General features: G+C 37.3%; 1 non-coding gene across 1 annotated transcript; it reads left to right on the top strand.

Annotated features, from left to right (window-relative positions):
• Positions 1-13,276: 13,276 nt before the first annotated feature.
• Positions 13,277-13,360, top strand: TRNAL-CAA (transfer RNA leucine (anticodon CAA)). Its single transcript has one exon. It is a non-coding gene; the product is annotated as a tRNA-Leu (tRNA).
• The last annotated feature ends 4,993 nt before the right edge of the window (positions 13,361-18,353 follow it).

Below are 18,353 nucleotides of genomic sequence, written 5' to 3'. Positions count from 1 at the left end.
GACTTATGTGCTTTTATTAAGTTTTAACCGCTTTTATTATTATCATTTATTTTACAGAATTGCAACGTCGTGAAAATGCATATCGAACCACGTCACAATCAATGCACCCGTAGTTGTTAACACATTTTTGACTCCGTTGAGACTTGAATTTGGGTCACATCAATGTGCACCCGATTTTAAGAATATAATTTACTTAAATCGTGCCTAAAGAGTCTAACGCGTTATTATTTTGTAGAAAAGCCATGAAATTTATTAAATGGCCTATCTTGAGTTCTAGATAATTATCATGGTTATTTATGAAGGGCCCCACAATTGTTGCACTTTTATTTGGCGAGGCTCATCTCTATTTTTTTAGAAAAAAAAAGATATCCTAAAGTGGCTACATTTCTAATGCGTTTGTCTCTAAAACTAGAAGAAAAGGTGCGTGCTAATTCAACTATAGGCTTTTGCTTAATTCGGATTCTTATCAATTTCTGATTGATTATTTACAAAGTGGAGGGATGTCATAACTCATGAAACATACTTTAATTGGGCCAAGAAATTACACTCGAGATTGACCCAACATTATACTTGTGTCCAAACATTTCTTGAATTGAAATTTACTAGACTGATTGGGGCCGAATTAAAGGAATTAACTACTAGGCATTGTCACTAACGGATTTGAACATAGTATTATGTACTGCCTAACGAGTTATGATAAAAGAAAATTAAAATGAACAAAGAAACATTTGTGTAAGGTGGAAATATTCTATTCTATGCATGTCGCTCAGTTGAACGGGAATCCTAGTCAAAATCTATACTAATTCTCCATGCCCTCTCTGTATTGTGTCATTATATTTTTGTACCAGCAAACAACTACAAACTAAGAAGCTAGAGGCTAAACTTGATGGAGTATTATCTAATTAATCTTTCGTTACATGAATCACACTAATCAATACAATCTGAAGTCAGTATATCACAAACATTTACAAACAGATATCTAAATCTTCTTCAGGAAACTCCTTTCATTTCATGCTTTTGAATTGTTACAGTTAACACCAAAGTTGGGTTTGAAATGTGTACCTGGAAACACTGAAAATGCAAAGGAGAAGAAGAAAAAGATGGGGAAATCAGTAGCAGCAAGAAACTAAATAGCGGCAGCAGCAGGGCAAGATAGCAGCGACAATAGTGAGCAAAATAGCAGCAGCAAGAACAGGCTCGAGTGCAGAAATGCAACTATGGCCAATAGAAAGCAATAGCCAAATAACAGCAACACCCAGTCGAGTAGAATCAGGATTCCAGACAGACCAAACCAGTAGTAAACCAATGAAAACACTCGACTAAAGGACACAACTGGAATTTCATAAGGATCAGAATCTGATCTGAACCAGTTGAACAACTGAACACCAATAATGATAGGAGGAAAAAGTTTCTGATTGTTGGTTGTATAGCTTCTATCCCTTAACCTCTCTCTATCTGTGTTTTTGTTTTTCCTTTTCAGCTCTTAAGGTTCCCAATCCCCTCACTGTGTGTGTATATTTTCTTTTTCAGGTCTGATCCTCCCTATCCTCTGATTCTATCCCCTTTTTTATGTCTATCTCCTCATGCCCCCTTCTCCTGCCCAATTCTGTCTCCTATCTCTCCCTCTATGTATTTCAGCTCCCCCTTTTATAAGCCTCAATCTTACTCCTTTTACAGCCTGATAGATCAAAAAAAACCCCTCCCATGTGCCCATCTTCTTTTCAGTTCTACTTTAGCTATTTAATTATTAAACCCCATCATTCCCTTGGCAGGCTTAACTTTCCCATTTTATTAACTAAAAGCAGATATGGGCAGCGGAATATGTTGACAGCATATGCTGTCAAACCATTTTAAAATCAAACAAAGGACCTTTATGCAGGCCACAGGCTGTGCACAAAGCACATGAGATGCACCAATGCACATGCTGTGCACGAGTGCACATGCCTTCCAATTCAGAATCTAAACACAAACAATCCAACAGCTATAAGTGAACTAAACTGGCTCTTAATTGATTCAGGCAAATGTTCAATAGAAGCAAATCGATTTAACTTTGCTCAGACAGTTGAAACTAATTGACGACACATGTCGACTCGACTATATTAGCATTAATATACACAAACGTAGCCAAATCAGACATTCAAAAGCATGGGACACATGACTCGACTTATACTGATTAAGCAGGATTATACTTTGAGGAATCAGTTAGTCAGTACAAATTTGGAATACAACCAATACACACGTCTTATCAGAATAGGAGGGGTTCAAACAAAACACAGTGGTTCAGGCAAGGTGGTCAATCAGAAGGTGGTAAAATTTAAAGACACAAATTGAAACAAAACATGACCAGATATTTTAAACAAATCACACGGACTAAAACAAATAAAGGAAAGAAAACAAACTCACCTTAAAGCTTGCAAAGTTAAAAATTTGAACTCGGACTTGGACAGACCTTTCTTAAGGCTGAACGGACTTTAATCGAAGTGTTTCTCAGATGAGAAACACTTCGATTAAGGTCCATTAGACCTTAATCTCTTCGGTTTAACCGGTATGAACCAGTGTCTAAGGACACAAAACTTTCAAACTTAGATCTGGGATTCAGGCTTCCCTGATCAGATTCGGACCAAACCAAGTATGGTTTGGTCACGAGGGGGGTCTGGGGAGTGTCTGGTGTGAAGCTTGGGTTGGTTGGTGTAGATTAGGTTCCGACTCGAATCTTCAAATGAAGATTCGAGCAGGTGGGGTAGGATTCGAAGTGTGTGGTTGGTAGATTTAGGTTCAGGATGGCATGGGGGTTCTATGGTGTTCAGGGGAAGGTCACCGGCGTTCATGCCGCCGGTTTTCATGGTGGGGGATACAAGGGCGGCTTTAGGGTTTGAAGGGGATGAGGTTGAAGACGAAGGCTGGGGTCCGGATAGGGGGGGCAGGGTAGGATTATGGCCTTATATAGTTAATGGGTGGATTGATCTCGACCGTTAGATCAATCTAGATCTACGGTCTGGATCTGATAGCTTAAGTGGAACGGTGTCGTTTCAAGGGTAAAGGGTTGGGGTCGGTCCGGGTAAGATGGGTCGGGTTTATTGATGGGTTATAGGGAATTGATCTTGGCGGTTGATCACTCTGAGACCAACGGTCCAGATCAGGCACGACTCAAACGACGTCGTTTGGACGTCCTGGGCATCAGGTGGCCTGGACCGGGCAGGCCTGGGTCTTGGGCTGTTTGTTTGGGCCAATATTGTTAAAATTGGCCCAAGTCCGGAAAAATAAAGGGACCCTTTCTTTTTTTTTATTTTATTTTATTTATTTCCTTTTTACTTTAAAACAAAACTAAGCCAAAATCAAATTAAAATCAAATACACACTCAATACAATTATTTGCACACTAAAATATTTCAAACAAGTAAAGTTAAACAAAAATAAAATCACGGACGAAGATGCCTATTCATGATTTTCTATTTAACGACCGGATTACGGTTTGAATTATGCAGGACACATATATTTTTGAATTTTATTTTTAATAAAGTAAATAAATAAAAATGGGCCGAAGTCACAAATAAATCAACAAGGTGCCGCACAGGAATTCAAAATTGTACAGCAAGGCCCAATTATTATTTTTTTATTTCTTTTTGGAGCGATTGTCGTGCGAAACAAAAATCACGTGCTCACATGTCACATATGAGCTCAAAAGGCAAGCTCCAATTGGGTGTGGTAATAATAGTAGTGGTGGTCAACTTGTACTTGAGGAGTTCAAAAGCTATCATGCATTCCTCATTGAACACAAACTTTGAATCCTTTTCCAAAAGTTTGCACAAAGGATTCACTACCTTCGAAAAGTCCTTGATATATCTCTGGTAGAAACCCACATGCCCAAGAAAACTTCTAACCCCCTTGACTGATGTAGGAGGAGGAAGCTTTGAGATCACTTCAATTTTAGCTTTGTCCACCTCTATGCCTTGCTTTGAGATCTTATGGCCGAGGACAATGTCCTCCTCGACCATAAAGTGGCATTTCTCCCAGTTAAGCACAAGATTGGTCTCTTCACACCTAGCCAACACCCTGTCAAGATTCTTCAAACATTCATCCAATGAGTCACCCACAACACTGAAGTCGTCCATGAACACCACCAAAGATTCTTCTAGCACTCATCAAATGAATAACCCACAACACTAAAGTCATCCATGAACACCTCCAAAATGTCTTCCACCAAATCGGTAAAAATGGGCATCATACACCGCTGGAATGTGGTCTTCTCTTGATCTTCCGGAGCAATCAAAATTTGGTTGTACCCAGAATACCCATCCAAGAAATAGTAGAAGGCACGCCTAGCAAGTCTATCTAGCATTTGGGCAAGAAAAGGAAATGGAAAATGATCCTTGCGGGTCACTTTATTCAACTTTCAGTAGTCCATGCATACCCTCCATCCGGTAACAGTCCTGGTAGGTATCAACTCATTTTTCGCATTGGTAACCACGTTCATACCACCTTTATTCGGCACACATTGCACCGGCAAAGTTCAAGAACTATCCCAGATGGGGTATACAACCCCTGCGTCCCACCACTTGATCATCTCCTTTTTCACAACTTGCATAGACTCATTCAACCTCCTTTGATTTTCCACGGAGGACTTTGCATCATCTTCGAGAATAATCTTGTGTATGCAAAAGGCGGGGGCCTATTCCCCGAATATCAGCTAAAGTCCATCTAATTGCCTTCTTCCGTTTTTGGAGCACCGCCAATGTGGCATCTACCTGCATGTTAGTAAGAAAATAGGAAAGAACAACTGGAAAAGTTGAACTAGGGCCTAAGAATTCATACCTAAGGTGTGGAGGCAATAGCTTCAACTCCAACATGGAGGTTCCTTGATTGAGGGCTTTGTTGGTGGAGTCTTCCTATTCTCAAGATCCAAAGAGAGCTTCCGAGGCTCATAAGAGTAAGAGCCCATTCCATGTAAAGCATTAACATACTCCACCCGGCCTTCATCCTCATTTAAATCAAGATTCAACAATATTGCCTCTAGAGGGTCCTCCACAATTTGAATTTTGGTTGGTTCCCCCAATTACTATTCCCTTATTGTTGTTGATTTCCCCAATTGCCTTGGGATCTCCATTATTGTTGTTGGTTAGAAGAATTGCCCCTTTGGCCCTGATAGTTGTTCACGTATTGCACTTCTTCATTCTGCTCATCATACCCATCATCTTGGAACTCACCACTATCTTGGTCATATTGATCCGAACTCCTTTGGTTCTGTTGACCTCTTTGTCTTCTTTTGTTCACTAACATGTTAACACCATCCATAGCATTTACTTGTCGCGGAGTTTGAACCTGCTGTAATTGTACTTTTGCTAGCTAGTTCATTATTGTTATCAGTTTTGCTATTGCCTGCCCATGATCATGGAGCCCTTTGTGCAAGTGAATGACCGTGGGGTCACCTTATGGCACATTGGCTCTACTTTTCCAAGCGGAGGACGTGTCAGCCATCTCATCCAATATTGCATTAGCCTCATCATACGGTGTGTTCATGAAATTGTCCCCGGCGAGTTGGTTCACTATGCACTGATTTGTTGTGTTAATGCCTCAGTAGAATGACTGTTGTATCATTGCCTTAGTCATATCATTATTTGGGTATTCCTTTACCATAGTCTGGTATCTCTCCCATATCTCATGCAGTGGTTCGTTGGGCTCCTATTTGAAAGCTAAGAGTTCATCCCTCAAGGTTGTCATGTGGCCCGGCGTAAAAAACTTTGCAATGAATTTATCCGCCAGTTCATCCCAAGTAGTGATGGAATGGTTGGGAAGCCTTTCAAGTCAGTCCAAAGCTTTCTCTCTAAGTGAAAAAAGGAATAGTCTCAACCGAAGTGCAGCTTCTAACACATTTGTTTGCTTGCTCCCCCAACAGGTATCCACAAAGACCTTAAGATGTTTGTAAGCTTTCTAATGGGGAGCACCTGTGAAATACCCTCGCTGCTCCAACAAATTCAACATCACATTTGTAATTTGTAAATTGCTTGCCCGGATACGGGGTGGGACAATTGCACCAGCATATCCTTGGTTTGGAAGCACCCGAGGAGCTACTTTTAGAGGTGGCGAGGGAGAGTCTGGAACATTATCATTGGTCTGGTGGCCTCTCCTTTGTCCTTGAGGTACTAGAGGCACCTCATCTTCACCATTATCATCAACCTCATCCCCCGGGATCACGTTTCCAAGAGGGTCATTGTTATTGTTTGCCACCATTTTGTACCTAAATTGGTGACACACACAAATTAGTATCATAGAAGGAAAGAAAAACAATACACAAAACTATTCAGATAAATAACTGAAATTGTTAGCTCCCCGGCAACGGCGCCAAAAAGCGATCGGGTCCAACCCTACACCACTATAGAGTGGCGAGAGCGGTCGTTGCAACTTTTACCCGAGAGGTCGGGATGGAATCCACAGGAAGCTACAACAATGTTTGGAGTTGAATTTTTATTTAATCTAGCAGTGCGTAGTGCTCTTGATTATACTTCCAATCATATTTGTTTGTTTGTTACTTCTAATTTTATACTAATGATGTGCGAAATTAAGCTAAGTATAAATGTTTGTAAGGTTTTCTAAATGGGTAAAGAGGCACTAGGGAAGTGACTTTCCCCTAGGTGAATACTTGATGGGTTCTAAAGCCTAAGGTAAAGTTGTTATATTTGGGATCGCGATATAGCCAATGCACGAAACTACTCACTTTATACCTCTCGGTAGCTTGAGTGACTTTGCTCTAATTGACTTTATCAAGACCAATTGAGTGCCAAAATTGTGCAAGCAATACAGGCTCAAGTCGGGTATTACTATCTCTAGGTTTAACCCTTTAATTGGAGCTATCAATCTCTTGAATACGACTCAATTCCTTGTTGGACTGATTTTCCTAGACACAAGCTCTCTTTCTCAAGAAGAGCTCAAATCAAAAAGGCACAAATTAGTGTTTGCAATCACTAATTCAACATGGAAAACACAAATCAAGCCAAATATCAACCACTCATAAACATCTAAGCCCTAAAATAAGAGACCCGTCAAATACTCACACTAGGGTTGAGCCACAACCCTATCTAATGGGTCTAGCTACTCATACTAATGGAAGAAATCAGATATTTATATGAAGAATAACCCATAAAATATAATTACAAGCTAAGATTCGAAGATTCAATGTTAAACTAGCTACACAATTACTCATAATAGCTAAAAAATGGCGTTCACGTGCTAAACTACAGATGAGATACCCTAAAAATCTGAAAAAGAAGTATTTATACAAGGCCGAATTTTCTAGACAAAAATGCCCCTAAAGGAGGTACCGCGGACCGTGGAAAATGGACTGCGGTCGCAGTGAGGCTTTTTGGCTTCAAATCTTGTTCTCTGAATCTGGCCATCGCAGACCGCAAAAAATGGATCGCGACCGCGATGGCTTTACCGTGGACCGCAACAAATAGACCGCGGACCGTGGTGTCTTGAAACTTCCAAACTTCATGTTCTCTAAATCTCTTCTCAGTGGACCGCAACAAATGGATCGCGACCGCGAAGAATCAACCGCGGACCACGGTGCTTGAATTTCTAGAATTGCATCCTCTCTGATCTTTACCACTGCGGCCTCTCTGATCTTTGCCACCGCAGACCGCAATAAAAGAACTACGGTCGTGGTGGGTCTATTGCAGGCGCGATGGATTTACTGTTGTAGCGGTGATTTGACTTGTTCTTGGCACTTGTGCAGGTTTCACTCCTTTTTTGAGCTGGTTTTTGTCACTTTTTGACCAAACACTGCAAACAAGCACAACATGTAAGCTTTCGGGATTACTTGTATACATTTTTAATCCAAAACTCAAGCAAAAAGGAGTATAAAATAGACTAGAATCCCTAGTTATCAACTTGCATGAATATTCAAATGAAAGAAAGACTCAAACAATACTTGAGAAAAAGATGTTTTTATTTACAAAAACATGACAAAACGGAATAAATACAAGAATTGGAAAAAGAAAAGAAAAGTTAAACTGTACTATCTCCAAAACCAGGAGGAAAAGAGGTGTCAGCCCATGGGAAAAGTAGATGGATCCACCGATGGCTCAACATATTGATATTCACTAGTTTGTCCTTCAACATCATCATCCTCTAATTCTTCTTCAGTTCCCAAGAACTCGGAACAGGAACCAGAAGGACCAAGAGCATCAAACTCGTTGGGAGTCCACTTTTAGCAGCTAACTCAAGCTCATAGGCCTTAGCAATTTCGACATCAAAATCAATGATACCGACTTCGTCCTCTTCCAAGGTTTTCTCCTCATCTTGTACATAGCGTAAGTTTTCTAAACAACAATAGAATCCTCTCGGCGCTTAAGTTCTTCTTTGAGTTGGGTTACCTTGGCATAAAGGCTTTCCCAGCGGACCTAATAGATCTGAGGCTAACATCAAGGTCACAGACAGTTGAACTAAAGAGCCTATTATCCTCGATAGCTTTCCTATACTTCTCTTCCAGCTGGGCATGTTTTGCCCCTGCAGCAACAAGCTATTCAATTTTGGAGTTTAAGGTTGCCTCTAAGTTAGTCACTCTTTCAGCGGAGGCAGCCTCGCATTCGCTTGCAGCAAGAACAAGTGTTATGGACTTCAGCCCATTTGGCCCTGGATTCGTCAAATCTAACCTTGAGCGGGCCAATTTCTTGGCAAAGTGCTACCACTTCTTGCTCACTTTGCTACAAAAGAGACTTAACAACAACCTCAGCAGCTTTGGCTTCCAGTTCTGAGAGGAGAGCAGCATTTTGCTCCTACTCTGCGAAAAGCTGATCCCGTGCGAAGGTAATCTCTTCCTTCTCACGAATCAACCTCTGAAGGCCCTCGAAAGTGAGAAATTTGGTCTACAAAGAAAGAAAGGTAAAACTCAGGATATGTTCATACCAAAAATAGAAGAAATAATAAAGGAAGAAAGGAACGTACTGCTGCGGCATTGTGCATGGCGTTGTTCAACAAACACTCTCTCGAGAGTGCCTGAATCTTTTCCCAATCTTTCTCTGAAGCCAAAGGCTTCAGATAATTAGCAAGCTCCACCGACTGGGATAGCAAGTTGCATCTGGTAGAGATCGAAAAAGTAACATTCCTCCTCCTTTGTGGATCTTCAGAAGGGGCGGCATAATTTTGCCCCAAATTCCCATGAACTGAGGACTAGGGAAGAGGAACACCTTCTTCGTGGTCAGGTGTGACCGGTGGAGATGATGTAGCAGTTGTTGGTGGAAGAGTGGATGAAGATGGAAGTGATGTAGCAGTTGCTAGTGTTGGTGAAGATGGAGATGAAGCTGGTGGGTTTGAAGAGTGAGAAGCAACTGCATCAAATATAGTGTTGGTTTTTGTATGCTCGCCAACAAAAGACGGCAGGGACCCGGTACTCAGCCCTGCAGTACCAGGCACAGCAATTGGGGCCCGAAAATAGGAGTTGGCATTATCTACCAAATCAAACTTTCCCAAAGCGTCGAGGCATCGTCCTTAGTTGGTGTAACTATCTCAACAGGTCGAGCATCCTATTAAGATGATGAGGATCGTCATCTTCTATGTAGAGAAGTTCCCTCATCACTAGCTTCTTCATCATCGTCAATCATTACGGTGTCTACGACCGGCCCGGAAGGAGGGTCAGTCATCGTCACTATCAGAGATGACTTGGGGGTAGTAGTCTTCTCCCTCTTATTCTTTTCCCCGGATGTGGAGAAGAGTCTTTTTTGTGGTTGTTTTTCCTCCGGCCGGGAACTCCTTAAAGAAATACTTCTATCTGAAGCAGGCCCGGAGACGCCTGCACGAGTAAGTGCCTCCTAAAGCAGCCTCGTCGTATCAGTAGGATCAGCCAAGACGTCCTCCTTGGGGACAGCGACAGAGCCCACCGGTAGACATAATTTCATAGACAAGGTAGAAGGGATCAATCAAGATCTTCACATAAAAAATTGAAACAAGGTGAGTTTGAATTACCATGATTGTTGGTCTTCCACCCGTATTTAGGGGCTAGTTCTTTCTACAAACAAGTTTTGGGAGTCGTAACATCCAAGATCTTCTTGACCCACCGGTCCAAACCTTCAACCACTAGTGGGATCCATCGAGTTGCTTAAACAGGTGAACGATGAAGGATCAATACGGGTATAGAAAAATATTTAGCAAAAGAAATATTAAACAAAGAGCTTATGAGTGCGGTTCAAAGCGGCCGGAAAGGATGAAGCTGTTGCCGGAATGATATCGTTAGTGGCAACTGCAACGAACCATTTCATCCATCCACGGTCGGTGTCATCATCCATGCTAGATAACAGAGCATGGTGGCCACGCTTGTAGAGGTTTATCATTCCCCCGCAGAAGATCTTGGGAGAATATAGATTCATTATATGATCTAAGTTTAGCTCTTCTCCTATCTCCTGGCACAAACGCTGAAGGCAAGCAACCGTCCTCCACACAAAAGGACTTATTTGTGCTAAAAACACTTGGTAGCGGAGGCAAAACTCCGCAATCATGGAGTCAAGCTCTCCGCTCAAAGAGAACACACCCAAAGTAATGGATACGTGTAAAAATATGTAAAACCCTCAATGGGTAGGGTCACTCGCTCCGATAGATCAAGAGAAATAATATCCAAATCATGGCAGCGGCAGTCTTCCTTCACAGCAAGAATGCTAGAAGGACGGATGGAAGAAGGATATCTACTGACGTCCCATGTACGAGAGTTAGCAGTAGGAAATTTCTCTTCGAAGTCTTTTGTGGTAATAAGAATTATAGGGATAATGGAGCCCACTATTGGAGGAGCAGAGTCCTCGGCCTTGTTCTTGTTATTTGAAGAACTGGTACGTTTTGAGGAAGAAGCCATTGTATGGAAGAAGGGAAGAGTTTTTGCTCAAAAGAGAATTAGAGAAAAGATGAAGAGCAGGATGCAAGTCGAATAAGAGAATCTTGGAAAATTATGGAGTATAAGGGAGAAGGTTGATGTGTATAAATAAAAGTTTTGGTATCTAAATTCATGTCCATGATTACCTCGATAATCGGCAAAACCTATGTTGAATCGTGGGATGACGCGTGTTCGGGACGTTAAATGCGGAGAGATGTGCGTCTAATCAACCGTCAGAAGCTTTCAAAGGGAGTTATAGTAATTTCCGCCAAAAGAGTATTTCTACCAATTTTGCGGTAACACAAAGTCATGTTACCGGAAAGCAAGGAAACTATCCGTATAGGGTAAAATATGCTATGACACGTGGCCATCTAAAAGAAGGACACGTGAAACCTAAGATGGGGATGGCCAAGACCGAAGGCAATTGTTCCGTTTGTCACCGAAAAGAATAACGCTCATGAGGATGTGATAAATACTTTCCGACCAGTAGTATTCAATAGAAGATATTCCGTGGCATTAGAAGTGATTGCCCGTTGCAGGGAATTTGGCATTTATATTTACCGCTACATCTTCATCAATGACCCTAATAATTGACATTAAAGAGGGGCCCTAGGACCTCCTTCCCTGGACGTAGCTATAAATAGTGAGCTCAATTATCATTCTAAATGATACGAATTTTCGGGCAAACTTATGCTACATTTTATTCAAAGTGTAATACACTCTTATCTTCTTGTTTTTTGATTTTGTTATTGTCGTGCTCGGAAATCCTATTTCCGGAACTGGTGCTTCTGCTAGTTCGTCTACATCCTAAGGCTAAGTATTGCGTAATTCTTCGATTATTTTATTACTTCAGGATTAAATTAATTCATTTGTCTAGCAACCACGTATAAATTCAACTATATCATTTTATGGGTAAACAATACTTATGTCTGCAAGATGCAATTAATTTGTTGAATATCAATTTCTCTACTAGTTGATTATTTAGAAGAACACTGATGAACCAGTTTAACGTACTTCAACCAGCAATTTTTCTTTGATCCCTATAGGCTATATGTCGGATCCAACCCTTTATGGTGTGGTGGTATGGCACCCGCTAAAATGATAAAATTATTATATACCGATGAAATTTTCTTAAATAAGGTTAAATATCTGATCATACCACTCGCAGTAGTAAGCTAGATAAAGATGATGTGGCTCGTAGCTGTGGCGGAACCACATTCAACGAAGGGGTGTTGACACCCCTTCGCCAGAAAATTACACTGTACTACTAGATATTTTTTTTTATTTTATGTATATTTACTATACGTTGACTCCCTAAGCTTTAACTTTTCGGTGTATCTAATTTTTTATATTTTGACACTCCTTGGTGAAAATTCTGACTTCACCACTGGCTGGTAGACCTTTTGAAAGCTTTTCTTGTGTGTAAAACTCAAGTTGGAATTTATCTTGAACCTTGTCTGACTTTTCCTTTTTTGTGCTTTTATTTTTATTTTTTGTCCCAGTCATTTGCCTTTTCGCGTACCCCCAATTCGTCGTTGTATTATATTTTTATATTTTCCTTTTCTCTATATTACTTTTTTATATGTAGTCTCTAGCACGGACATTCAAAAAAGAGATTCCAAAATTTTAAAATTATATAAAATAAGCATTCATCTTTATCTCAAATCTATGTGTTTTCTTCTTTCAAATTCAAAAAAATTGGGTCTCAATGGGAATTTTAGATTGAGATCAAATTCAATTTTCATCTTTTTTTATTTAATCAAATTCAATTCAAACATAATTTAAATCTCTTTACTATTAAATTATGATAAAAATCTCGTAAGTATTGCTTAAGAAAATATGAGATTTATGATTTTGATTTTTGGGAACTTGTAATTTATTTAATTCTATACTTATGGGGTATAATTTATTTATTGAAGATTTTTTTTACTTTTTGTATCCTGATTGGTTTAATTTCCTTATTGAAGATGTTATCTTACTTATGTAAATTTATTTTTTATATACAGAAAAAATATATAATTTTCTAGTGAAAAAATATTGATTTTACTTGTGTTGTTAAAATAAAGGTATATTTCCTTATTAAAAATGCTAAATTATGTTTATTTCTTGATATCTGAGATGTAATTTTCATATTTATAAATAAAAAATACTTATTAAGTTGACCCGAATAAACAAAAAATATCGAATAAACATTCCTAACAAACTCCATATTAATCATTACAAAGTATAAACTAAAGGAAATTATGGCACATGTCACCTTCAAATCCTAATTCCGTCCTTGGGCCTATATATAGGATTATTTACTTGTTCTGAGTAAATCGAGATGATATAAAGTCCTTTTTGTTAACTTGATTATGTAAAAAATTAGTCCAGTCAAGTACAAGAAGTATAATGTTATGTGATTCTGAGGCCAATACTACACAAAGTCAGGATGGCCGAGTGGTCTAAGGCGCCAGACTCAAGTTCTGGTCCTCGTGAGAGGGCGTGGGTTCAAATCCCACTTCTGACAGTTTTGATGTTTTAATTAATTTTATGTCTCAACAAATTTACTGAATAACATTTTCACCTGTTTTTTCTTTTCTTTAACAGTAGATTCCCAGCCAGTTTTCGTTCCCTAGTACTATTTCTTTTGGAAAATCCATTAATCTTATTCCATTACTTTTAATCTGCAAACAGTATGCAAATCTAACAACGTTCTTATGTTCATCACCTCATAAACACACGAAGATAAAATAAGGATTTAAATTTGATGGATTCAACAAAATTCTTAATAATAAATTTATTATACTTTTCAAATTATGGGTTCAGATTAAAACTTGTAGAGATTTTAATATTTTCCACTATATCTTTATGTTTAATGTAAAAGAATATTGGGGTCGGTTGAATGCTCCATCCACCACTGGAAACACACATTGGATCAAACCACTGCCTCTTGCTATATTTAACATAAAAATTTCAGAAAGTGCTTATTTGGTCGCTCCAATTTAACTTGTATCCATTTTTTTAAAAAGCTTAATTAGCACCCAAAATACAGAAAACTTCATACCTTTTTCTCCTCCTCTTTCTCCTCCTCCTCCTCCTCCTCCTTCTCCTCCTCCTTCTTTTTCTTCTTATTTGCTGTGAAACAAAGATGACAGTGATTTTATATGGTATTTGTGAGCAGGTTCTAAGGTGATTTATGGTGTTTTATAGTAAGGAACTGATGTACCGCTCCTCTCTTTGATATTTCTTAGGGTTTCTTCTTCTTCCTCTTAGTTGCAAAATGGTTTACTAGATTTGTTGTTTTGATAAATAAATAATTGGAAAAGGGTTCAAAATGCCCCTAAACTATTGGAAAAGGTTTAAAAATACCCTTCACCCACCTATTGAGCTAAAAATACCCCTTCATCTACCTTTTTAGTTTACTTATGCCCTTTGACCGTTAGGTCAATGCTGAATTAAAAATAATTATTATTCTTTTTGTAAAACTTTAAAAAATATTTTATAAAATATTTACGTTTTTTTAAAGAAATGCACCAGTAGTCCACTAATTTAGTAAAGTCTTTTTCTTCTTCTTTTTTCAGTTTTTACAAAAAAATCAATTCAGTTTTTACAAAAAAAAAAATTTATTTTTCCCAATTTTTTTAAAGCTTTATTTTTGTAAAAACTGAAAAATAAAATGTTTTTAATAAAATATTTTCGTTTTTTTTAAAACTGAAAAAAAAATCAACAAATTTTTTCGTTTTTTGAAATTATTTTTTTCAATTTTTTCAAAAAAAAAACGAAAATATTTTTTCTTTAAAAAAACTGAAAAACAAAAATAAAACGAAATGCTTTAAAAAACTGAAAAAAATGAAAAACAAAATCAAAATTGAAAATGTTTGGTTGAAAATTTTCTTTTCAGCTTTCAAAAAACGAAAATATTTTATTAAAAACATTTTTTCTGTTTTTACAATATTTTTTCAGTTTTTACAAAAAAAATGCTTTGAAAAAATGAAAAAAATAATATATTTTTGTAAAAACTGAAGAAAAAAAACTTTAATAATTAGTGGACTATTGGTGCATTAGTTTAAAAAAACAAAAATATTTTGCAAAATATTTTTTTTAAGTTTTACAAAAAGAATAATAATTATTTTTAATTTAGCATTGACCTAACGGTCAAAGGGCATAAGTGAATCAAAAACGTGGAAGGAGGGGTATTTTTAGCCCAATAGGTGGATGAAGGGTATTTGTAAACCTTTTCCAATAGTTTAGGGGCATTTTGAACCCTTTTCCGATAAATAATTGGGGTTTGTTCATTTGAAAGTTATGTTTCAAATTTGAGCTCATTTGGAGTCGATTTGGATATTGAATCGTGTGTTGAATTGTTAAAATTGAAGTACACGGTTTTGTTTTTAAGCAATTTGCACTTTTGACTAAAGTTTTAAGTGCATTCAAAATTAGCTGCACTTTAGACCAATTAGTACACCTTAAGTACAATTCAACAATTAGTCGCACTTCATACTAAATAGTCTTAAGTGCATCTTAAATTGGCAATTTCAGACGCAAACTTTTTCAACTTTAGACCTGTTAAGTCTAAAGGTAATTTTAAAGCGGGTAAATTTATAATTTTTTTGTGCAATACGAGTATCAATGGTGATCTTAAAGGGGGCATTTGTATCTATACCCGCTTTTTAGGTCACGTTTTAACTTGTGCCCGCTTTGTAAAAAAATTACAAGAGTACCCACTTTTTCGCGTAACTTTAGCATACGGGGCTGAAGTAGCAAAGGCAATCACGCTTTAGAGCTGAAGTTTTTGTTTTATAACTAGCGAACTTCAGTTCTAGAGCTGAAGGTTTATTTTGTTGCTATCGAACTTCAGTTCTAGAGCTGAAGTTTTTATTTGTAACTGGCGAACTTCAGCTCTAGAGCTGAAGTTTTTGTTTTGTAACTGTCGAACTTCAGCTCTAGAGCTGAAGTTTTTATTTGTAACTGGCGAACTTCAGCTCTAGAGCTGAAGTTTTTGTTTGTAACTGGCGAACTTTAGCTCTAGAGCTGAAGTTTTTGTTTTGTTACTGTCGAACATCAGCTCTAGAGCTGAAGTTTTTGTTTGTAACTGACGAACTTCAGCTCACAATGGAATTTGATTGTAAATCTCACTTTGAGTTTTTTCCCATTTACTGAGAAAATTAGTAAGAAGACCACCAGGCGAAATGGGTTATTTCACTTTCTTCAAATTGTTGTAGATTTTCAAAGCTCTTGATTTTGACTTAATCAAACTCTCCTCATTTTCCTCTGTTATTTGATTGTGATAATCATCAAATAAATAAAACTCACTCCTATGTTCCAAACGTGGTGAAACGCTGGCTCTTCTCACTGATTTTTTACTCTTTGCCGTAGCAAAACAAGTAGTAGTAGTAGTATTTCTTGAGGTTTTTTTGCAGAGTAAAAATAGTCAGCTATTCAAAGGAAGTTGTAGAGAGAGTACCAGAATTAGATTCAGAAGAACTTGTTGAACTAAAAAAAAGTGGATCATTGTCTAATAACCGGAGAGATATGGAGATAACTAGGAGAAGGAGGAGGAGAAAGGGGCTGAAGTTGTTTAAAAAGTAGGTACAAGTTAAAAAAAATTTTAAAAAATGGGTATAGGTTAAATGGGGGCGACCAAATAAGGCGCCCCGTGCAATTTTTACATCCTAAAGCTGTATATATATATATATATATATATATATATATATGCAAATCCTCTCAAATTTTAATCAAACAAAGAAGTAATAAATGAAAAAATTACCTTCATTGTCAGTTGACCCAACATATCAACAAAATTAGGCCCATATTTTAGGTCTTTACCCGATTTAACCCAGATTGTACATATATTATAAAATAGTTTTCATCGGTTAGCCCAAAGCACTTAAAAGTTTTTTCTTTCTTTTTTTCTTCATTCCCAATTCTCTCCCAACCACGTCTCTTTTTTTTCTTTCTAACCCAAACAGATCCCATCATCCTCTCTTACCCTAGCCTCCATTATTCCTCCTCCCCTTACCCTCTACATAATTCTGGCTCAGGCTCCTCCTCCATCATCCAAGCCCGCCAAGTCCGATGGTGGCAAGCAGAAGAAGAATTGAAGATTTAGAAAGAAAAATGAAAAACCACGCAGATATGAAATCTTTAACTCTCAAACTTGATTTGCGCTGAGAAATAACCACTAATTTTGGAAGAATTTGAAGTTTGAAATTCGGATCAGGATTGTTAGGAGTTTGAAGTCTCGGATAAAAATGGATGTATCTTGTCTGGGTATTAAATTCGGAATCGTTCGCATAAAGTTGTAATACATGCTGCAACAACTCCAAGTTGGAATAAAAAATCATAACCATGTAGCAATTTGTATCGACATTGTATAATAATATATAATTATGTATATAAATGTATAAATACCTCTTATACATTATTATACATGTTTATACAAGTTGCTATATTGTTTACAGTTAGTGTAGTGTTGGGCACAATGTATTTTCTACTGAAAATATTGTATAACTAGTGTTCATATACAGTTATATGGTATTGTATACTTATGTATAAATGTGTATATTTATGTATAATACTATATAATTATATATTTTTTAGTTTATAAGATCTTTCTTCTGTTAAATATGTTTGTACTAGGGTTTGTTTGAAGTTGGCTGCTTTAGGTAACTTATATACCTTGCAAGGCACAGACGGTATCGTGTAATATGTTGAATGTTTAATTATTAATATTATGTCTCTTTCTTTCAAATAAAAAATCTAGATACAGTGTCATTACCTAAGAGGCCTCCATGGAAGTTTGATACTTTCTTCTCTTCTTTTTCTTTATGTGAAATATGAAAAAGTTTTTATATGTGCTAGAGGGATTCTATAATTTTTTTAATCAAGTTTTGATTTTTCTTTTATCTTGTTGGATTGATTCAGCAATTGCACATAAAATTTCACTTTTAATTTGAATTTTGATTAACAATTTTGATACGTGAAAACCCAAATGATTTACCATTTAAAAGAGTAATAGAAGATTGGAATATTTCATTAAAAATCATGTTTTGCCATAAGATAAAGAGAAAATAGGAGAAAATATTTATTTTAATACATAATTTGCTGGTATTTAAGTTGGGGAAGAAAAAGAAACAAAGACAGAGACAAAAGTTTTGAGGGGGAATGCCGGGGATGTGGGGGGAGGGAGGGAAAAGTTGTAACCTTGAGAAAGTGAAAAAAAATCTTGTTATACCATGTTAATGATATCATATTGCTAGAAAAAGAACTGGTTGTTAATATTTATTGGGTCATCCGATGAAGATATTGTTTTAGGCTAAGCGGTTGAAATGTATTTTGTTCAGTTGTACTTTAAAGAAATTATCTCGTAATAAATTATGTAGGTGCGTCAAGGAGACAATATAGCTTTTTATATCAAATTCACTTAATTATTTCAAACTTGTTTAATTCCTTCAAAGTTGGGGGGAGGGAGGAGGGGAGGAGAAGGAGAACTAGAGAGTATATTCACGGAGAAGGGTTCT

This window comes from Nicotiana tabacum, chromosome 21, assembly GCF_000715075.1.
Source record: "Nicotiana tabacum cultivar K326 chromosome 21, ASM71507v2, whole genome shotgun sequence".
Lineage (NCBI taxonomy): Eukaryota > Viridiplantae > Streptophyta > Magnoliopsida > Solanales > Solanaceae > Nicotiana > Nicotiana tabacum.
Note: the sequence above shows the minus strand (reverse complement) of the source record. Positions and strands in the feature narration are given on the sequence as shown.